Source organism: Uloborus diversus, chromosome 2 (genome assembly GCF_026930045.1).
Source record: "Uloborus diversus isolate 005 chromosome 2, Udiv.v.3.1, whole genome shotgun sequence".
Taxonomy (NCBI): domain Eukaryota; kingdom Metazoa; phylum Arthropoda; class Arachnida; order Araneae; family Uloboridae; genus Uloborus; species Uloborus diversus.
The window spans coordinates 163,957,844-163,981,867 of NC_072732.1; the positions used below are offsets into that span (position 1 = coordinate 163,957,844).

Below are 24,024 nucleotides of genomic sequence, written 5' to 3' on the forward strand. Positions count from 1 at the left end.
TAGCCAGATGGATACAGCGGCTCCAGGAATATGACATGGAGATCAAGCATCGAAAAGGGTTATCTCACGGTAATGCTGACGCTTTATCAAGGAGACCCTGTCCTGAGAACTGCAATTATTGTTCCCGAATCGAGAAACATTATGGAACGACTAGCAATACTGCCTATCAGGTGACAGTGACTCCAACTTCATCAGAACCTGATCCATGGAGTGATGACCAAGTTCGAAAAGATCAACTTGAAGACCCGGACATAAAACCAATTTTGGAGTTCATGGAAAGTGACAGTCGACGCCCTAGCTGGCAGGACGTTTCCATCTTCAGTCCTGCAACAAAAAGATACTGGGCTTTATGGAACTCACTCCATTTACGGAACGGCGTGCTGTACCGAAAATGGGAATCTGATGACGGCAAAACATCTAGGTGGCAGTTACTACTTCCCCGATCAAGGATTTCAGATGTTCTTAAAGAAATACATAGTAGTGCGACTGGAGGACATTTTGGTGTCTTGAAAACCCTCAATAAAGTTCGAGAGCGCTTTTTCTGGAGCAAGGCGAAGGATGACGTGGAGAAGTGGTGCCATTCTTGTGACGCCTGTGCTGCTCGTAAAGGACCGAAGAAGAGAAGCAGAGGGAAGCTACATCTGTACAACGTTGGAGCTCCTTTCGAACGAATTGGGATCGACATCCTGGGTCCTCTACCAAGAACTGCTGATGGGAACAAATACATTCTTGTTTCCATCGACTACTTCACCAAATGGCCGGAAGCATATCCCATTCCAGATCAAGAGGCTACCACCGTAGCAGAGACTCTAGTCCAACATTGGATCTCGAGATACGGAACACCTTTGCAGATTCATTCCGATCAAGGGAGGAATTTCATCTCTGCTGTGTTTAAGGGCCTATGTCAAATTTTTGGAATTGAGAAAACTAGGACAACACCACTACACCCACAATCGGACGGCATGGTGGAGAGATTTAACCGCACAATCTTGAATAATCTCTCACTTATGGTATCCAGAAATCAACAGGATTGGGACAAGAAGCTACCTTTGTTCCTGCTGGCCTACCGCAGTGCTGTCCACGAGACTACCGGATATGCCCCATCTCAGATGCTCTTCGGACGAGAGCTTCGGCTACCTTGTGATCTCGTCTTCGGTCGTCCTCCGGATGCGCCTTCATCGCCTGAGGAGTACATCCAGGATCTCCAGGCCCGGTTGGAAGACGTTCATAACTTCGCACGAGAGCGAATCAACATCGCGGCGGAGAAGATGAAGACCCGATACGACACAAGGTCTACTGGACATGAATTCAACGAAGGCGACAGGGTTTGGTTATGGAATCCCATCCGACGGAAAGGTCTTTCACCCAAATTGCAGTCGCATTGGGATGGACCCTACAAAGTCGTTAACCGACTAAATGACGTCGTAGTGAGGATCCAAAAATCACCTAATGCAAAACCTAGGGTTGTACATTATGATCGGTTAGCCCCATACTATGGCCATAGTTCATGAGTATTACGTAAACAACCATGGTTGATAACATAAAAGTTGTAGATAATTTTTGCTTTTAATGTTTAGTAATATTTCTTGTTATTATTGTGTTTTCTGTATCTGTTAGTTATTAATTAATGTGTATATTTGTAAACTTGTGATAGAAGTTTGGCACCCTTTCTGGGGATTGTACTGCCCGGGACGTGCAGTCCTTGGGAAGGGGGCAATGTTACAAATTCTGTAAATAGTAATTATTGTAGGAACGTAACCTGTAAATAGTTTCCCGTAATGAATATACAACCCCTTTTTCATATGGCTAAAATATACGACCCCTATTCCCTTTATGTTCATTGATAAAATTTGATAACGGTCAACGCATTTCGAGAAGCGTGTGGAATATTTGAGAAAATTCTTTTCGGTGTATTTAAGCCGTTAGCGATGGATAAACAGTTTTCGTTTGATATTTCGAACGGAGAGCATTTTGCTCTGTTTATAGCGAGGCATTTCGCTGTGTTGTTTTCGTATTTGGAAGTAAATACGTGTGTAAACGTTGAGTTTACGGTGTTGTGTGATAATTGCTTAATTGCTGATGAATAATTTAGCAGTTGTTGAAGATCTTTCCTGTACATAGTGTAAATAAATTTCCTGTGTTTTTATCAAGAACTGTGTTTTCATTTCAAGAAAGTGGAAGTCGCACCGAATCCGTTACAATACATAAATTTCAACTGTTTTTATTGACATTTTGAAGTTAATTAAATAACTAACTAGGAAATGAAAGACTATTGGAAATATATATATATTTTTTAATTTCCGAAACAGGTTGGACTCATAAAAACAAGTTGCAACAAGTATTTTGAGCATATATTTAAATTAAATATTGCTTAAAATGATTCCTTCAAGGAAGCTTAAAGACCCGCATAGTTTTAAAAATAGTAAAGTTTGAGATTCTTAGTCAATAGTTGTTTAAATTGAAAGAATACATACCAATTCAAATTCAAGGAAATTAGATTAACAGTTCCTTAGCTGCCTCACTGATTTCCAGATGCTTTTTCTTTGGTTCGGGTCTAATGTTCGTAATAAAAGGACCCGAAGTCTCCAGTAGCTTGTGGAACACGTCTTCGTTGGTGGATATACGAGACATTTTTCGCGAGCTGGTGATCCTGAATGCCTTGTAATCTTTATTCCTACTTTTTTGTGCCTCTTCCGACATTATTCCGACTGGGAGAATTGACTTCTGCACTATTTCAGCACCGTGTAACAAAATCTTATGTACTGTGGATGGCATGTAGTACCGTGAATACTTCTTAATGGCTAGCTCTGCTGTTTCTTTTGAGAATAGTCGGAATTTCTCTGGGTCAATCATTGCATTGCTGTTTATGACTTCCAGAATGGGAGCGATCCGGTGGATTAGAATTTCGTCGACTCCCGTTATTGCACTTGTGACCTTGCAATCATTGAAAGAAAGTCTGGCTGTGTTGCCATTATTTGAAGATCCGCAACCCTGCTTAACAAAGTCCACTTTGATGCCGACTTTCTCAAGAAACTCTTGTTGAATACGTTTCTTTTCGCTTTCGTGCATGTCTCTTGTGTCTTTTGTAGTCCTCCATTTTTCGAATTTTTTGTTGTATGCAATGTGAAGGATGTATTCCATAAACATGATTCTGGCGTGTAATGGAGAGATGCCGAATTCGAGAGCATTCACATTAAGAGGTTTCTGTTGGATTTTTGCTAAGTCGTTCATTTCCGAAGGTAAAGCACTGCATATGTAGCAGGCACTTGCAGACTTTGTATTTGTGATGGCTTGAGCAACCTTGCCGTCCAACATTGTCATCACCAACGTGTGTCGAATACGGATGACATTAATGCCGATCACAACTTGGGTAATTTCCAACTTTTCTATTTCTTCTTCAACCTTTTTTTTTTTCTTCTCGTGCCAAATCAAGTGTCTCTTTCTGGAAGCTGTATCTCAAGGGCCTGCAATGTCTTGTTGAAGAAGGTCGGCCGTTTACCCAAATCGATCTATTTTGATCAACATCAATTGGAATTGTGAGCTTCAGAGGAACTATGGACGTCATGAATAAATTCGAGTCACTTATTTCGTTATTGCTGATCGAATATTTTTGGGCAAATTCACTTTGACCTGAGGCACCGTCGAATCCCCATTTCGTTGTCAATATTAATTCATGTTCATTTAATTTTTCTAGTTCTTCTAGGGTTTTTTTTCCAGAATTCGTTTAGCTGTATGGTCAAGCAAATTCTGCAAAGGGACAGCTGCAGATGTTTCACTAATTAACATATTATCAGGGTAGCATTGCTTCTTTGAGATGATTAATTTTTTATAACTTGGAAAAACATGGCATCCAAGGTCTTTTAGTGTTTGTCGAATCACCTCGTACTGATATTTTGTCAGATTGGCCTGGAGAAATATTGCTAATGCTTGATCGGCTGACAAAGCTTTGGGTTTATCGTGCTTTTCATGTGTCGCAGCTGCGTTAATCAAGCTTTGTTGGTACGATGCTTGAAGTTTACGTATTTTATTCTTTTTGCTTCGTTCACCAGAATCATCAAAGTCTTTACTTGGTCTCCCAACACATCCTGTAGATTCCTGCTCCGGTATGTTGAAAACGTATTCATTTTCCATCCACTTGCTGTACAATTTTTTGAACCTCTCCCTGTCTCGATTTACTTTATCTTTTTTTTAATTGAAATGATGCAAGAAACTCTTGCTAAGAGCTGTCAGCATTAAAGAAATGTTTCCTTCGTCAAGTTCAGGGTGATTTTTTGTAGAAGGAATACGTCGAAATTTGTACCACTCCACAAGCACTCACACAAATCACGGTATTTAATTTTGATAGAGCTCATGACTAGACAACGTTAGCAACTAGACTGAACTCAAATAAAAAGGTTTTGACGGGGGAAATGTTTTGTCTGAGCCAATTCTATTAACAAAATAGTGAAACAAACAAATACGTACTCTAACCCTTTCCTTTCTTTTCTGTGTTATGATCGGATAGGCAGATAAAGGCAGGTGATTTGTGTTCTAATGTTTACTTAAGCACCCCTAGTTTGATAAATAACCTTCCCCATCGCGGAGGAAGCCGGAGCTTTTTTTGTTATCTTAGCTGTTCTCAATGCTAATTTAAAATTCGTAACTTATAACGTTGTAAAGCGCTGTAATATTTTTTTGCACTGTTTGACTGATGAGAGGTTTAATTGACCATCGTAGAACAGGGGGAAAATTGATTATTTTTTTCTAACGCTTTTACACTTTTTTATCACCCATCTTGAGTAGGGTGGAATTTGGTCAAACTTACATAATTCTGACTTTGAGCCTAAATTAATGGGAATACCCTCGATACAGCGGAAAAAATCATGCCGTTCCTATATCCTGTATCTTATATAGTGTGAGAATCATACACCAGATAATCGAAATAAGCGCTTTCGAAAATCGAATTTTTTCCACTCTGGCACCACTGTGCGGTGGTGCTGCAGGCCTGGTCCAAGCTGAAAAAGGCACGGACGCCAAAAACGGTCAAGTGAGAACAATAAGCAATCGTGATTGCTCAAAAAAAAAAAAAAAAAAATCGTCTGCGCATATCTTTATGTCAAAACATAAATGACTTCGAGTTTATTCGCCGAAAACTGAATTCGCAACTCCAACAAACTATAGGGGACGCTGCAGTCACTGTCTAATGGCGGATGAAAAAACTAAAACAAACGCACGCCGTAATGTATAAATTGCTTCTAAACTTAGGAAATGACAGAAATTTTTGTTCGCATGTATGATTTTTTGTTCTTTATTCATTTGAAAAGATTTTTGAAAGTCTTTTGGTTATTCTGACCCATGCAGAAAGAGATGAGAAATCAAAAAGTATTTCGAAAGTAAACAATTAATGCAGAACTCACAGTAAGTTGTTCTGAAGCAGCCATTTTCACGATGTTGAATTCGGTATTCATTAATTTTTGGTTCGCTTCGAACAGCATTTTCATTTTGTACTGTTTTTTCTATACATTAGTACATATTATGTCTAGTTTCGCGACATTTCCGGCATTTGTTGGCATTTTTGTGACATTTCCGGGATTTGTTGACATTTTTGTCACATAGTGCATTTACGTGACAGACTGCCAAGAGTAACATTTAACTCTAGATAATTTTCTATGACTGTATGATTGGATATCAAAGGAAATCATCATGCATTTAATTCATTCGTCATGGAAATGATTTAACTGATATGCGAAATCTTGTCAAGATACATTATTCTTTCACACAATACTAAAACCATAACCCTATAAACAGATTTTTGGCGAAACTCTTCCACCGATTATGACAGGCGCGATATTTTAGCGATAAAAGTTCCAAGCTTTTATTTTTTATTGTTCTAATTCTTAACGTTCTTTCTGGATTTTTCAATCTGTTCTGCCAAAATGTTTTCAAGAACATTTATTTGCATACTGTCCATTTCAGTTGGATGCTATAGTAACAAGGTTATTAAATCATTTATGTGGAATTAGGTTAAGAAAAAGCAGTAATTTTTCAGCATGGTGTCCAGTCAATGTTGTTAAGTCCGCTTTTTTCATCGAATTGAAAAACTGATATTTATTCAAATTCTCTCAGAACAAGATAAATAAAATGTGTACTCACAGTTTATATCAGATATTTTTGATGTTACGCTGTTGCGGATGACGATTTCAAATGATGAATTACGCAAATAAAAAAAATGCACATAACAAACTGTTTGCTTTGCCCAAAATGAACACGTGGAACGCAATGTTGTAGTTTTTTCGGCAGTTTTATAAATCACAGCAAGGTAGCGTATTCGAGCTCTGGAGTAGCGAATACCTAAATTAAAACTTTAGCGTTAAAATAAAAACATGTCATATAAACAATAAGTATTTCACAGTTAAAATCATAGCTGTGGAGTCGGAGTAGAATATCCAAGAATCAGAGTCAGTCATTTGTCGTCCGTGTATACATTTTTGCCAAAGCTACGAAGTCAGAGTCGAAGTCGGGGAGTCAGAGTCCGATTAATCGTCGGGTACAGGAGTCGGAGTCAGGTGCCCCTAATTTCTCGTAGTCGGAGTCTGGAGTTTGGCGTCAAGAGCTATTTCCAACAAAATTTGTTTGAAGTAAATCCGCCTTCAAGTACGGAATCTACATTGACTTTCAGTTTCCCCGTAGGCGTTAATGTTAAGGGATTTGAACTGTTCAAAATTGAACAGAAAATTGTTCAAATCAAAAATATATTTTATTAAAAGTTTTTCATCAGAAGCTTTTTCCTACAAAGTTTGAAGAAAATTCGCCTCACAGTTCGGAATTGCCTTAAATTTCCCCGTAGGCGCTAATGTTAAGTTTTTTTTAACTGTTCGAAATTGAACAAAAAATAGTTCAATCAAAAAGTGAAATATGGGAATGAGGTGTCATCGCCGAGATCTTTCGAACAAAAAAAAGTTTGTTCGAATCGGACTATTCATTCAAATGTTATTGGGGGGGGGGGGGGACAGACAAACCGACAGACATCTTACACCCTCTCAATACCCTACTTTCCAATTTTTAATTTTTCGATATTTATGTAATTATTTTATTTATTTTTGACTTTTTTTTTTTTGGTTTTTGCGATATTTTTAAGATGCATTAAGCCTTCTTTCATGCTTTTTTCTTCTTTTTCTGACTTTTACTGGGAAAGTAGGCTAAAAAGGGAACATTTTTATATGAACTCTGAAGAAATTGTGTAAGCTGGTGAATTTAGTTTCTCACCTCGCATCCCTTTTGCGAGGGAATTTCAATCTTTTGCGATTGAATTTCAATGGATTAGCGTAATTGCTAAAGTAAAAATGTAGATTGATCCCTTAAATAACCCCTAATACTATTGAGTAAGGTAACATGTCTTTTACTGAGCCTACTTTTGAAACTCCAATATGTTACATTATCTCATTGCAAAGGCTTGGAAGATAGTAACAAAGTAACATAATAAATACATCAAACCTGAAGCAATTTTTTTCACATGAACATTTTGCTGAAAACTAAAGCGTTGAAATAAATTTAAAAAAAAATCCTTGTGATTTTCTATGATATTTTACATAAGTAATAATGGTGGAAATAACTTCTACTATTTCTACTTATTCTTCTAAAATTCTTATTTCTTAAAAGTTTGCTTCTTGTTTTGTGTTAAACCAAAATCGTATACTATCTGAATGCTATATAAAACACATATAAGTCTACTTCTTTCTGCAAAATGTTTCTGTTTCAAGAAAAAGCTAACATTATAATGCATAAAACGTTCACTTTTAGTCTAAATAAACTTGTAAACGTTTCAAAATGGTATAGGAATGAATCGTTTATGAACGAACGTCTCTAAAAGACCTTAAAATGAAGAGTGCAATACGATCTTCTAAAATATGAATGCCCGTTCTTTTGAACCGTGAAAAGTTTGTAATTTGGTATACTGTACTGATACACTAATAGTACTCTTGCCAAACTTCGTTCATTCCTTCTCTTTTATTTATTTAAACCCCACTAAGCACATTCCTTCTCTTTAAAAGTGAAAGGTTAGAACACTGCACTAGAAGTACTTTTATTTCAGTTTGTTCTCTCGTTCTTTTTTTATTTTTATTAGTTGGTTAGGCATATATAGTAAAACCTCTTCGAGCGGTCACCCCTCTTAACGGCCATAATTTTAAGGCATGGATTTTTTAAGTCCACAGACTTAATGTTAAAAACACCTCTAGCAACGGCTACCCATCCTTCTTCTGAACGGCCGCTGAGTGGATGCGCCCATCCCAATTTTTCAGGAAAATTTATTCACTTTCGGTTTCTAATCTACAGCCATTTAGTTCAAGATGGCTTACAGCAAATTAGGCCTTCAGTTCAAGATTGGCGGTAAACGAATTTCAACAGTTTTGGAGTAAAAATGTTACTCATACTTATTTAATAAATTGGTCAGTGTATATGTGTAATCTGAGATGCAAACAACGCTGTCGAAGATCTTTAATGAATCTCGGGCAACGTATTAAAATTCTAAACAATGTAAACATGAAAAGCAGTGAAAGAATTAATAGAGTAATACTTCAAAATATTTCTAGTACGGAACAGCAATGGGGGGATTTGTAATTACAGCGCCGATTGAGAGAAACGTCTTCTGGTTAACGACTCAGCAAAAAAAAGATTTTTTTTTAATCCAATTTTTTGGGGGGGGGGGGGGGAATTGGTTAAAAGTAACTTATCTGTTCGATGCGTGCATTATTAACATTTATTGAAGAAAAATGTTTTTATGCTTTGCAGATGCTAATTCGGCTTTTGACGATCAATTCACTAATACGTTTTGCAATAATCAGAAAACTCAACTTTCAACTGAAGTGATGTTAAGGATAATAGATAAAATCATCGAAAATTCAGATATAATGACAAAAATGACAAATAAATTGGAGAGAGCTATACATTTTGAATTGAAAAATGACTTTGAAAACAATTGTTGGAAAAGAGTAAAAATTTAAGTCACTAATTGTATCCTTTATTTGAAAAAGGGAAACAATAATTTAATAATTTGCTATTTCCTCTTTAGAAAGGTCGCAAACTTCATTTCATGTGTTAAACTTGCTTATATTAAGTATAATAACAATTATATTGCAACTATAACGAAAACCTTTTAAATCGGCCGCTATCTTGAACGGCCGAAATTTTACGGAACCGAGGGGAGGTCGCTTAAAGAGGTTTCACTGTATTACACAAGTAAGCACATCGTTAGTTTTGCGTAAGCATTCCATATCACTTGCTTTTCAGCTTTTCATCGCCAGCTTGTATACGCTGGTAAGCTAATTAATTAAGTTTTAGTATTTTTATAGCCAACTGTACAGAGTATTTAATTATTTATAATTTAATTAATGTATAATGTTTGATTATTTATATTTACTAGCTTTTAATGAAATTTTTAATAATTTTTATGTCTTTTTTAAATGAACGAAATTGTTTCAATCAACGAGTTCATTAAACGGGTCAAAACAATGAACGATCTTCTGATGAATTTATCATTAAAAAGAGCGACATTACTCGTGCCTAAAACGTTACAATAAGAATTAATTTTGTTGGCATTTCTAGTTAGTGCAAAACAAATCTCAAGCCCTTCCGGAAGCAACTCAACGGATTACATTCCTTTTTGCCGAAACACACAAATCGCAACCGCTACTCCACGAGCTAATTTTCGAAGCAAGATAGTCGAGGAAAATCTTGAAAAATCTCGTGGTAAATCTCTCGGAAGTGGCATCGATTCGAAACTAACAACAAAAATCACTTTTGAGAACACGGCAGAAACCGCTCTCTGCACTTATTAAACGAGAATGCAAATTTTACTGCCTTCTATTAATAGACTATGCCAGTGCCAGGCTGTTATGGTAACGATCAGCGATATTTTTCGCGACTTTATGGCAAGAGTTTTGTCACGGGAGCTGAATCTGAAGAGCCCGCTTCTTTATTGAATATATTTCCCGCGTTGACAGGAATGAGAATTAATGTGGAACATAGACATCGTGTTCAGTTTTCGCTCGTGTTCGAAAAGCCCTCGCTCTTAGAGTTAAAATGTATCGCTAGTAGTGTTTTTGGTTTTGCGAAATGAAGTTAAATGAAACTGAGTTTATCAAAATTAATGAGAAATTGGGCAGGTTGAGATCAAAACGTCTTTAGTAGGGGAAGCTGTCGTACGCGTTTAAATTTTTAGCATTTATGTTTTTAAATGTTTCTAAGAGAAATACTTGGACAAAATAGAGAGTAATGATGAAGATGATAACAGAAAAACATTACTTTTTAAAGCCGAAAACGAAAATATTGCCTATGAGAATCACGTGATTTCTCAAAAAATTATATCAGAACAAAAATTTCCTCTAATATGCATAAATAAAGTAATATAAATGTCAGTCCCATCATAATACTGTATTAGTTTAAAACTTGTATTGGTTAATAGTGGACTCCGATACTGAAATTAATTTTAAGTTGATCCTGAAAGATTTAAAAAGGGAATCGGTAAATTCAGTCCCTTCTCGCACCACCCCAAGAAAAATATGGGCGTAGGGTAGACCGACCAGTGAATGGACACCTAAGCGCAATTTGTAGTGTTCGGCTCATTACGGTAAAAGCATTTTAGCAAATGAATATAATTATTTTTAAAACCTTATAAAACTTTTTTACAGTTCTAGATCAATTTTTGTGTGTGTGGGTGGGTGGGGGGGGGGGGGGGGGTTGCAAAAAAAAAAAAAGTGCCCAGATCTGATGAAGGGCTGAAGGAACACTTTCAACTTGTAGGCGAACACAAAATATTTCAGCAGTTTTCTTTCTGAAAATGAAAAGAAGAAACCTTACTACTGCTTTTTTGTGTGTTCGTTACTTTTTTTTTTTAGAATCATATTTGCAGCCAATATGCTTTGGCATTGTTTCACCAACAGATGCAAAATCAGCTTGTAACGACTTCAAACTGTTTTTGATTACAAAAAAAAAAAAAAAAAAAGACAGGGCGAGAAGGAAAAAGAAAAAGATCTTAATCTTTTTTGTCTCTCTCTCTTTTCTCTTTCTTTCATCTTTTCTTAACTTCAAGCTTAACAAGTTTGAGAGAATATAAGAAAATGAACAGCAACTAAACAAACTCCAACTTCTGAATGTTTTTTTTTATATTTATTTTTTTTACTTTTCTAAAAACAAAAAAAAACAAAAAAAAAAAAACAAAAACAAAAACAAAAAAAAAAAAAAAAAACCCACCTAAAATTATGTTCTTACTTTCTTTTTTCCCCATTAGAAGTTTTTTTTATCCCATTTTACTCTTCGCTGTTCTTTTAAAATGCAAATGCAATTCTGCTTGAATGGACTCAATTGAAACATCAGAGAGTGCAATAGGTAGAGTAGTGTAGGTACGGTGTAACTTAAATAATTCATGTTCAATTCTACAGATGAAAAGTTCTATAAGGTAGATGGAGGTAGTAAGAGTCGTTCAGGAATGCATTTCGTATTCAAGAAATGCTACGGAAAGTGCTCTAGGAAATGATCTTTCAAGATGGTGTTAAGAAAATAGTATTCATTCTGCTGCTGATTGTGTAATATGGTATGAATATATCATGGCTTTGTTATTCATCTTTGCTTACTGAGTAGTAAATAAATTTTAGTCATCGATTATTCGAAATTAAAAATGCATTGTTAAAGACAAGAACTATTAATTTAATGTTGAATATTACGTTTTTAATTTTATAGTAATTCCTAATTTAACTAGATGTTTTTCAATTACCTTTTGTCGCAAAGAAAGGCATTTTCGTATTTCTTATTGTAAACTAACATTTTGACAAATGCCTGTCTTGAAACTCAAGATAAAGAAATACGAATACTTCTCATAAACAAACACGAATCTCCTTTTAGTACAACTCCTTTTACAGCCTGAGTAATAATTCAGCTTGTGAAAATATTTATAGTAGGGAGCTATCTTCAACATAAAATCTTGTATAAGCGGTTGTCTGTGTGTGAATGACGTCATTTTTATTCAACAAATTTGTCTCCTTTTCCCTTGTGTTACAAAAGGTCACACTTTAACTAAACCCCTCTCCCCTTTGTCACATGTTACGTTGTTTTCAATAAGCACATTGTTACAAAAAATGCGTGGTGTAACTCTTCGTGTTACCCTCTAGCTCCCCCCTGTCACAAACTATCACAAATTCATGACCCCCCCCCCCCCCGCTTCCCCTCAAAATACAACATCATTTATGAACATCCCCTAAGACAAAGTGCAACATAAGTATTTATTTTTCAAAATCTTCCTTAAAAGTGCAAAAGGAATTCAACTACAAATGAAACTACACGAGGAAAGAATGAAAATTTATTTGCGTAGTAATATAACGTGTCATGTGGGTGAAGTTCTCAGCCTATTATAGCAAAGCAGTCAAGATCCATACCAAAAAAATAAATAAATAAATAAATAACTGCGAACAGGAAAAAATAATACTGGATTAAATTTATTATTTAAGAAAGTCTTAAGTAAAATTCAACTGCACACGTAAAAATTTCCTCTTCCAAAAAGATAAAATTCTGTTTTCAGATGGACCGTAAAGGTCATTTTGAAGACCACATTTATCTCATTGAGAAAACAATTTTCAGCTATTTTAGAAATTCAGAATTCTAAATAATGCACTAAACTTAAATGTTTAAAAATTTTGCTGTAAATTTAAATATTATGTTTTCAGTATATATCACAAATTCAAAACCAAATTTGCACAGAAACTTTACAGCAAAAACGTGCAACATTCAAAACCAATTTAATAAGATAATTTTAAGTGACAGAGCACCAACTTAAAATGGAAGATTACTCTGCTTTTCCTTGCTGGAACAGACCGCTTAATACTGTTCCTATGCTGGAACAGTAACGCTTACGAACTTCATGAGATACGTATTTTACCGAGGGAAAAAAAGGCGTTAAATATTGCTTAGGAATTTTTCAAAATGTAATTGAATTAGTTACAGGACTATTGGGCTACAGGCTCCCTGACTGAAAGGAATTGCCCTTTTGTATGCGTTATCTCTATCTCCAACTTTCATCACAACATCAAAAAGCATAAACCTGAAACTTCTCATAAGAACAATTAAATGCAATGCATAGGGAAGTATAATAAATCAAATGAATATCAATTGAGTCTGAGTTAGAAAACGGAACAAAAGACCGGAACAGTATGAATATAAATCTACCCTTTTAATTCCCCCCTCCTTAATCCCTGCTTTCTTTCACTTTTAAGAAGGAATTCTTTTCTACGCTCCAAAGTTTCAAGACCTAGCAAAAGCATCGCGAGAGTATAAGCTCTCAGCCTTCTTAATAGCCATGGCAAAAAACTAATTTAGGAACGTTTTTCGTTGCATAAGTGTTCGTATAATTTAAAGTTCTCTGAAAGTAAAAGGATTCTTCTACTTTCAAAATTTTTGATAAATTGAATTAATTATTTATTCAGAGTATTAAAAATACTTTAATAATAAAAACTTGGTGGAAAAAATAACTTTAGAGCGGCGCGGTTTATATCAAAGGAAAATTAAAATTTACCCTGTGAATATAATTTTACTCTTAGGTTTTCCTATTAGTTTTCTCTAAACGATATTAATTTTACATATTTTTATATTTTATTAAAAGTAAAGTAAAGATTCTCTGGATTCTTTAGATTGAAACAGAAACTGAATGGAAGAAATAAAGCGAGAAGTTATTAATGTATTTCAAAGAAAAAAAAATATGTAAGGAAATCAATGAAGCTAGGTCGTGTTTTGCACTACGCATGGCAGGGGCAGATCCAGAGCCCTTTCAAGGAGAGGGTGATTGGTTTAAAGTACTTACCCCATTCAACGTATTCCAAATTCCTCTAGAAAGTTCCGAACTTCATTCCTTCCCCTAATGTAAAAAGAGATGGTCTATATAATTGCTGTTTTAGGACTTCAATTTCGAAACGTTCTTATGTGAGATCCCCTTTTTCTTTTCGAGCTCTTCTGCGTACACTAACGTAAAACTTCTATTATTTTACTTGAGATAATCCAGTAATAACTGAAACTGAAACACAGTATCACAGCCATATTATGATTTATGATATGAACTACCATATTATGATTGGCATTTTGTGTTAAAATCTGGTTCTATGAGGGCTTTAACCCAAAGCTTCTCCCCTGGCTGCGCCAATATTGAAGCATGAGATAAAACTGTTTAAGCATACTATCCTTATATACTATTTCTGTAGCCTGTTTTTGATTTCTACGCGAGATTTTCCTCAATTCTTGATCGATTTCTTTGATTTATCCCTTATTTTAAAGCTTATCGTGCAGGCTACTGACGAAAAATAGACCCATGGTCTAAAAATTGTTTTTTTTTCGAGCAAAAAAACCTGTTTAAAGAACCAGAATGAGGTTTTCGGGTAAATTTATAACTTTAACTTGCACTGTTACCGACAGACCTGAATAGCTTGATCGGCAGAGCGTTCGACTGGTAACCAGGAGAATGCGTGTTCGGGCCCACGTCCGGACAATCTGTATCAAAAAATTAGAAAAATATCGCGCATTACATGAACAATGAATAACAAGTATGAGGAATACATGAGGTAGAAACGCCCCTAGCTGTTGCGAAAACTTGATGCAACACGGAGCTAAATTGATACTCAATTGTAAGGGGTTTTTTTTAAGCTTTGACTCCGGGAAGAAAATTAAAGCATAATGTAAGCAAAAATATAAGTATCAGGTTTAAGATTTCAGACTACATTGGAATTGTTTTTTGTTCAGCAAAATATATAATAAATCGTATGTTGAAATATAGATTCTTCTAATGAGTTTTTGACTAAATAAAAAAAATACTACATCAATTTAAAGGGTAATATATATATTTTTCTTCTTTTTGCAAAAAAGCAAATATTATCACATTTTTACTACATTTGAAAAGCTACGCTTAAAAAAGAACTTAGTTCAAATTATTTTGTATTTTAACCGTGCTGTTAAATGATGAACACGTGCTGCCATCTAAGTTATAACGGTTCAAACAGCCTGCGATAACAAATTGTAAAAAATTTCAAGAATAAAAACACTTCTTGGCAAGAAAAAAAAATTTAAAATTACCTGTGGGGTTTTTTTTTCGGTAGAGCGTTCGGCTATAAACTGTCTGAACTTCGGACCAGTTCGGACTGTCCAACATAATAGCAAATTTACAGTAATTTTACGCATTACATGTACTCATAACATACAACAGATAACACACGTAATAAAATAAATGCAGTGGGAATGCTATTTGGCGTTTCGACTCCTTTATGCAGGCTACAGTTATCATTCAGATAAGTTGACTGCTAATCGAAGGGTGTTCTTCCCTTTTTTTTAAAGCTTTGACTCCGTCCAGACCACTGAGCATAATGTAAGCATAAAAAAAAAGTATTAAATATACCTCAAGGGAATCCTTTTTGTGCAGAAAAACATTTTCATTGTATGCTGAAATGTAGATTTTTCTAATAGCAGTGTTCGAACTTTTGTACAAATGAAAAAATACTACGTCAAATTAAAACTACGAGTTTCAACCAGTAAATCTTTAATTATTTATTCGAATACGATATAAAACACTAAAATCATTATCAACTTCATTAGTAAGAAATCATTTTCTACTCCTCCGCTTTCGACTGAAAAAAAAACAAAAAAAAAAAAAAAAAAAAACATTTTGTCTACGTTCGAAAAATTACACTTAAAAAACGGACTCAGTTCAACTGGTTTTGGTTTTGAATTTCAAGTGTTCGATTGAAAGAAAAACAAGTGCGGGCTTTTAAGCCGTACAGGTTAAAAAAAGCCTGCTATGGGAAATTGTTGAATGTTCAAAAATAAAAACACTTATTTTTTCAATCGAATTTATTACTTCTCTAGAATGTTTGTTTCAATCGCTACGTGAGATCTTCCTCATTCTTTAATCAAATTCCATGCTTTACGAATAATTTTAAATCGTATCATGCTGGCTAATGACAAAACATAGATGCATGATCTTATTTTTTTTTTCTGCGAAAAACATTTTTACTGTGTTTTATTACGCATTCCTTCAATGAATAGCATTCGAAAAGAAAGGCACAGTTGCTAGGTTTGTTGGAGCGTCGTACTGTTAATCAGAATGGCGCCAGTTCGAATCCGTGCCACTAAATATCTCTTTAATGTTTCCTTTTTTTTCCGTCAGATGCTCACATGGGCAGGACTGTATTTACCACAGCCTGTTTTTTCATATGCAAAATTACTGATTTTTCACGTGTCACTCAGCCACACTTTTAATGCTATTTATATTTGTATTGAAAATACGTACAACCAAAAGGGGAGCGATGATCAAATTATCACAACGTTGTATTTAACGAGGTTTTGTTACTGATGTCTTCAAATTACATGCCTTCTCTTGTGTGCTTACTTTTTTCGGTTTTTCTTCAGAATATTCTTTCTTTGAAATTTTTAAAGAGCTAAATGCCTTATAAAACGATTCGAAGTACAGTGCGAAGTTCCGCACGGGTCGACTAGTTCAATCGTATTAGTAATTGACTTGAAAATAAATGCAACAGCTACAAACCTCATGATAGTTGACAAAGCTGTGCATGTAGTTAAAAATAATAATGCGCAACCCACGCAAGATCGTTCTGCCATAGAAAGAGCAGCAACTCCAAATTTTTGTTTTTCCAAGTTTTTTTTTTTTTTTTTTTCATTTTTGTTAGCTATTGAACTTTAGCTATATTGTACACTAAGGGTACCCGCACTGCTGTGCCGTAGTAGAAAATTAAAAGGTCATTTGGTTCGCCTGTATATTTTAAAATAATGCCTGATGAATTTCTCGCCAATAAGCTATATGAGTTTGCTTATCCATGTTATTGTAATTTGCTCGTCCATGTTATGGTAATTCTCTCTGTAAAATGGGCTTACAAGTGGAATAAAAAAGGAACAAAATCGAATTTTCGAAAAATCGCTTCAAGGTGCTCACTATGCGTGTAATGAACATAGATCCAGACATACAGACTTTCAGCTTTATGATTAGTAAAGAAGCTTGTTTATTTGGTTTTGCTAAACAGAAAAGCACGAACAAAACGTCTAATTCCAACATTTCCCTATTGTTAGTATTAAATCCAAAACGCGTATCTTCAAATTTTCAATAAACTCTGCAGATATTGCCTTTTACCTGCCCACAGCAATGTATAATCCAAAAATTTATTCAGCCTCAGGCAAATGTGGCTAAACACAACATTAGGTTTAAAAAATTTGCTTAAATTAATTGTGCACCTCTTTTATGAAACTAGTTAGTTTGGAGTTGTGACTCTCCTCCAATGTAAACTGGGAGCGTATGATATAACTTGCACTAGTCTGTTCCATAAACCGTTTTTGAATTTCTTTATCAGGAAGAGAGTATGTCTTTTTAATCTTCTTTATCTTTACTAATAATGAAGCTAAAAGTCGGTATGTCTGGATCTGGATTTCTAGATGTCTGTTATGCGCATAGCGCCTAGACTGTTCGGCCGATTTTCATGAAATTTGGCAAAAATTCCTTCGTAACATATGGAGGGGGGGAGAACTACGAAGCGATTTTTCGAAAATTCGATTTTGTTCTTTTTCTATTCCAATTTTAAGAACATTTTACTGAGCAAATTACTATAACGTGGACGAGCAAACTACCATATGCGACCATGGGCGAGCAAATGAACATAGCAAATTGGCGAGAAATTCATCGTCCATTATTTGGAAATATACAGGCGAATCAAATGACCTTTTAAATTTCTGCTACGGGCAAAGCCGTGCTGGTACCGCTAGTAAAAAAATAAATCCCTATCGTTTCGTGGAATAACATCAATACTTTAGGTGAGAATCACAGAGCTCAATTTGAAAAACTGTGCTTGACATCATGCGTAAAATTCTAATCTCACTTTGGCAGTATCTCGAAAAACTGCAAGAATGAAAACAATAGTGAAAGGAACTATACTCAGCCCCAATGAACTTGGACAATTTCTTGCGGAGAAGCAGTGCTCTCTGTTTTGTTTCGTTCTCTTCAGAGGATCAAATATTTTGGCAAAGAGGGTGTTCGTGGGAATTCGAACACCCGCCAGCTTTCGCAACTCGGCTAGCACTGAAACAGTAGTTTTTGTAATGGAGGAAAATAAATTATTTTCCCGCGAGTCACAAAAAGTGGGATTTTAATTTTTTTTTAAATCTCCTTTTATTTTTAGGATTAAATGTACATTTTCTTTGTTATGTTCCTTTAGGAATCGGTTAATTAAAAAATTGTTGATCTTTCCTTGTTTCATTAAAAGGAGCATGTACGTGATTAAAATTTCGCCAAGGGCTTTTTGTTCTTTGACTGTTACGAACTGTGAATTTTATAAACGGAACCTAAAAAAAGTTTCAATTTTGAAATCATGTAATACATGAATATTAGTTTTAATGCCAAAAAAAAATTCTTTATTTTTATAGGATATTTAAATAAAGCCAAAAAGTTCAAAATGCAATTCAAATAGTATACCGAATATTAAGTTCAATTTCAGTAGTTTACGTAATACATGCGGTGAACTTACTATATACGAGTAATTTGTCTTGTCATGATAAAAAAAAAAAAAAAAAATACTCAGAGGAACTCGGTAAAGTAAAGTTGGTCGTAATTAAAGCTAAAAGTGAAGGTCAGTAATGCTGTTGGAATAAATAATTTTCTTTTTTCATCCTTGAGAATTTTTCATTTATACAAAAATATTTTGAAAAATTTTTTTTTTCATTTGATTTGTTATTGATAGTAAATATTGATTTTTTAATGTAGTTTATCATATGTAGTTCAACATTTTGCTTTAAAAAGTTCAACAGATTAGGAAAATTTCAATAACATTTGATTTAACTCCATCAGTTTTTCCCGTAATTAGCATTTCAAAAACCAATTCATTCAGGCAAGTTAATAACTTCGATTATTCAAATATTTTGTCTTTGCATTTTATATGTAACTGTTTTAGCCAAAAACATTCTTTTTTGGACTCGTTAAATTTGAAATGAGTCACACTTTTACTAATTTTTGAAAAAACAAACTACAGTTGAACTCGGTTAATACGAAATGACAAAAAATCACGAATTTGTTCGAATTAGACGTTATTCGTAACAACCGTAAATAAGTCAAACTTTGAAAAAAAAAGAGAAAAACGAAGAAAAAATGTATCTGTATTTTAAAAAGAATTAATGCTATTTTACCGTTACTATTACACCCTTACAGTCTAAATGATGTTGAGAAAAATTTAACTTACTACATGCAAAATTTAACATTTTTGGAAAAAAAAAAAAAAAAAAACTATATATTTAGTTGCTTTTAGGTCCATTAAAATTCACTATTCACTTATCTCGGCGTAAAACGTCCAAGTTCCATTTTTATATCGATATTTTCTGATCATACATCATAAAATTGTACTGAAAAGGTATCTCCAGTCCACAAGGAAATATATAGTTTTATCTCCCAGGAAATTGAAATGCCCACAGGTAAACAGACTTCTGAGTTTTTTTCGCTGTATGAAAAAGATTCAATACGTACTTATCGATACCTATTGAGATTTCAGTAAGCCCATAGAATGCAGAATATTTTCTTGAAAAAAAGTAGTACAGTGACTAGCTTAGAAATATTAGCTCGTTTTAGCCAAAGCTTACATTTTAATGCACGTATTATGCGCGAATTTTTTAGCATAACTGAATAGCAAGCCAAACTTTACGAAAAAAAAGTTTCGTTTTATCCGTGATTTCGTATTAACCATCGTCGTACTAAGCGAGTTCAATTGCATGTCCTTTTTCAATAATAAGTTATATTTTAGCAGAAAGTATTTCAAATTAATATTTATTGAGCAATATCCAATGCCATATTAAATGAGTATTCAAGCTAATTACTTCCATTACTATATTGGCTCGAAGCTGCGTTGTTATATACAATTTGGTTTTTGCGAAAAAAAAAGTTTCTTTTGAATTGCTAACAGTTTTTAGTATTATTTATTGAAGAACCTCCAATGCCATTAACTGAACAAATTTAGAATTGGATCATAATAAACTCCCTGGGAGAAACTTTGCCCTTAAAATTAACCATACCGTTAGTTTTAATGATTCGTTCACTTAAATGAAATTCTTGAAAAAAAAAGTAAACTGAAAGCAGTTTTAATCCTCAAAAACTAAAGCGAGATCAAAAATTAAATTGAAGCTTTTATGAACTTCAGGCTATTTATAGATAACAAATAAAGCTGGGAAACTGAAAAGAAAAGTAAATAAAAACTTAAAGCGCTTAAAAGGATTGCCTTTTCGGATGATCAAGCTTTATCTGAGAGACCCATTTAATGCTTTAAAATGTACGTTTAGTCTGGCTTAAATCAAACTTCTTTGAGATAAAATTGATGAGAAATGTATTCCTTTTAAGAATAAATAGAAATGAGGACTTAGAAAATATCACCCTTGTTACTGAAGAAATAAAGCAGGATATGCTGTATAAAATTATGCATTCTTTAATTGCACTTTGATAAGTGACTAGTCATTTTATACAGGGTGTTCCGTTTTAATCTGCAAGACCTTCATTTTCGCAACCGTTAGTCCTAGATGCATACTTCCAATTGCAAAAATGTTCAAAAATCAGGTGCTGAGTTAAAATATATAAAGTTTGAAGTAAAAATAAAAATGAGTCAAAAATACAAAATTTAACTTTTGATACGGACCCTAGGTCCCCTAACTAATATTTAGAGAAATAATCTCCATTGAAAACTATTACTGACACAAAAACTTGACATTTATGCAACCAAAACTCAAGGAGATATTCGAGTTTAAAGTTTTTAGGGACCATACAGAAAATGTGTTAGGAACTTATCGCCCTTTCAGAAGAATGACTGGTTTTCGAAGTTAAAAAAACCAAGTATTTATATTTTTCTTTGCTATTAAAAAATAAATGCAAAAGTTATGCCGTGATACACAAAAACACTCTACCAAGTCTCAAACAATTTGAAAAACTACACTCTATGCACACATATAATTTAAAACCCTTGTAAACCGCTATATTTTCCCCCAAAAGGCGTTATTGACGGCGAGTGAAAAGTGGTGTAGGTCACTAAACGCTGCGATTCATATCTCGGTGAATTTTGGTCGTACCAATGTCAAACTTTTTGTGTTGGAATTATTTTTCAATGAAAACTGTTTCCCTAAACATAAGTTGGAGGACCTGGGGCCTGTATAAAAAGTTAAATTTTGTTTTTTTTTTCCACTTCAAACTTTCAATATCTTAACTCAGCATCTGATTTTGAACATTTTTGCAATTGAAAGTATACATTTAGGACTAACAGTTGCAGAAATAAAGGTCTTGCAGGTTAAAACAGAACACCCTGTATATTACTTTGCAATGCATTGAATTTTTAGTGGATCTTTTTTTTTTTTTTTTTCAATTTTTTCAAATTGATGAAATGTTTCATTTAGCAGAAAGCTATAAGTATTATGTGATTCATTAAAATAATATTTAAGACAATGGAAGTCTACATATTTCAGGTAACGAACAAAGTGGATTTATTTAGCCCATAGTAAATAGCATTTTGTAAACTCGAAGTTATTCTTTATCAGCGTTTAAAAAGCAAAAAAAAAGGGGGGGAGGGGAGGGGATGGAGAGAAAGAGAGAGAGAAAATGACGAATGGGGGGGGGGGTGGAGGTAGGTGAAAAAAATGCATTCTTTTGAGCAATTTTCGTTTTCTATTAAACTTTTTTTTTATTGTTTTTAGAATTTGTAAAATTTTCTGTTCTTTAAAATATTTCGTCGGACTAGTTTTGCACTTTTTGAGACACATGTTTTATTACTCTAAATATTTTTTTTCGTATAAATAAAGAAACGTTTGCTACGTTTGAATTTTGTTATGCGTCTTCGCTGTGAGATGTATATCATTGCTCCCCTGTTTTTAGGAAATTTACAAATTAACATGTGAGTGTGCGTGGTTTTTGCTGTTTTCTTGATAGTTTACATTCAATATAAAACCTTTGCCCCCCCCCCCCCGGAGAAAACTGGAACGGACTCGCCTGTCTACGTCTGTTAGAACTAAATGTGACTGTGATATGGCAGCCTAGTCGGAAACTGGGGTCCCGTCTCGGAATCATTAATATAAATTTTTACAAGTTTTGTGGGGGGATGCCCGGCGACCAAACTGACAAGAGTCCCGTCTTGACTCTCGGCTGCTCTGACGGTGAGTCGAATTTAGCTTAATACTTATCCACAGGAAGTTACTATCATGTAAATACTCTTACTTCGGTTTTAACCCCCGACACACAAAGGAAGAGGGTTATAAGTTTTACGTGTCTGTGTACGTGTGTATCTATGTATCTGTGTATCTGAATGTGGCACTTTAGCGCCTAAACGGATGGACCGATTTTGTAAAGCTTTTTTTTGTTCGAAAGGGAAGTTGATCAGTTGATCAAGAGTGTTCTTAGCTAGATTGCGTCTTTGGATGACATTAATTAACGAAGATATTAATTAAATACCTCAAAAAGGTTTTTCGCGGTTTTTGAAGTGAAAACATATTTAAAAATTTAGCGCCAAAATTAAGAGTAATTTTTCTGCCTCTGATAGAATGAGTTTAGAACTTCCACGTTATATAGAATTCGAATTGTAATGTTTTTAAAGCAGATTTTAATCATGTCTAAGCCTTTATTCACGCGCTTAGTAACCGAATTCTTTGTTGAACGACAAGGAAATTAAACACAATGACTGAAAAATTTTATCTGCTGCCAGTTTCTATTTGTCAACAAATAAAATACTTGTAATTCATTTTGAATAGCATGTGGCTTTTAAAAGGATTTGCATATTTCCCTCTTGATTCTACATTTGCGACCCAGTTGATGGTGTTTTAAAATTTTAATTTTAGTTACTTGTTAACTAATAAAATACATCTAGTTTAATTTTCTAACTGTAACTTCTTCACTATTTTTTGCAAGCTTTTTCATTCAAAACCACAGCCACCACAAACTGAAGAGCACATTATTCACTACAAGAGCTAGAAAATCTGCTTTTATTTACTTTCCTCTGTAATTATGCGCCGTGAAATAAAAATAACAAACGGCCACATTTCCTTTCCAACTTATTTGAATAGCAAGTGTACTATTTTTATGTGGAAAAAGGAAATAAAGAAACGAAAACTCGGTATGAATGGTATGCAGCGCCATCTCGCTGAGAAAACAAACCGAAATCTAAATTTCCAAGCAGATAAACAAAGTTTAATCTACGTGTCTCTGCAATAACTCATTCGTAAAGAAAAGTTAAATAAGACATGCATCTTGGAGTCTGCAATCGAATAAGACGAATTAAAAATTCAGTAAATAACAAAACGTAAGTTGTATATAGCTGGCAGAAACTGCCAATGACCAGAGTTTCGCTCCTTGGATGGTGAAAAGTTAAACTGGTGTTTTCGCCATATTTGGACATTTTGGATCGTCTTTGTTTGAATGAATGCCAGATTTTATAAATTCTTCAAACATGCAATGATACATCTACCTTGCTCATTGTTAAACAGTTTGCTGCTAAATATGTATAAATGATTATTTCACAACGTATACTTATTGAGTAAAATAGGAAATTAGGATGAATAATGAACGTTTAATTAAAGAAAATAATTGTTTTGTAGGAAATAAAATCCGTTATTTTGTTCGTAATCTTTGCAGAACACTTTTTTTTTTTTTTATTTTTAAAAATTTTATTTAGGATTTTTTAAGAGATTTTGTTTCAAATAATTTTAATATGTATATATTTTTTTGTTTCTCATTTATTTTCCGACAAATGTATTTTTTGATTTCTCAGCAAAGTACATAATCAAATGCCGAATTACCTTGGTGTAGCTTTTTTTGGTCGAAAATAATAAAATGTTCCTTAAATCAGGGTTGGTTTTTAGACGTTTGAAAATGGTTTTGGACAAGTGGTTTTTGCCGCTCAAAACACTCTAAAACTGTCCAGAAGTGTCCAAAAGTGTTGTCGACGGTTTAGGAAGGGAGGGTCATGACCCCCATGACTCTCCCCTTGTATCCGCCCCTGATATCTC

At 34.1% G+C, this 24,024-nt stretch overlaps 1 protein-coding gene across 4 annotated transcripts in view; it reads right to left on the minus strand.

Moving 5' to 3' along the window:
- Positions 1–24,024, minus strand: part of LOC129216119 (cAMP-dependent protein kinase catalytic subunit alpha-like) — a 315,436-nt gene that overhangs the window by 92,870 nt on the left and 198,542 nt on the right. The window contains exon 3 of one of the 4 annotated variants that reach the window (XM_054850273.1): positions 13,826–13,879. The exons of the other annotated variants lie outside the window; for them this stretch is intronic. The gene's annotated coding sequence lies outside the window, so the exon portion shown is untranslated. The remainder of the gene's footprint in view (positions 1–13,825; positions 13,880–24,024) is intronic. 4 annotated transcript variants of the gene reach the window in all.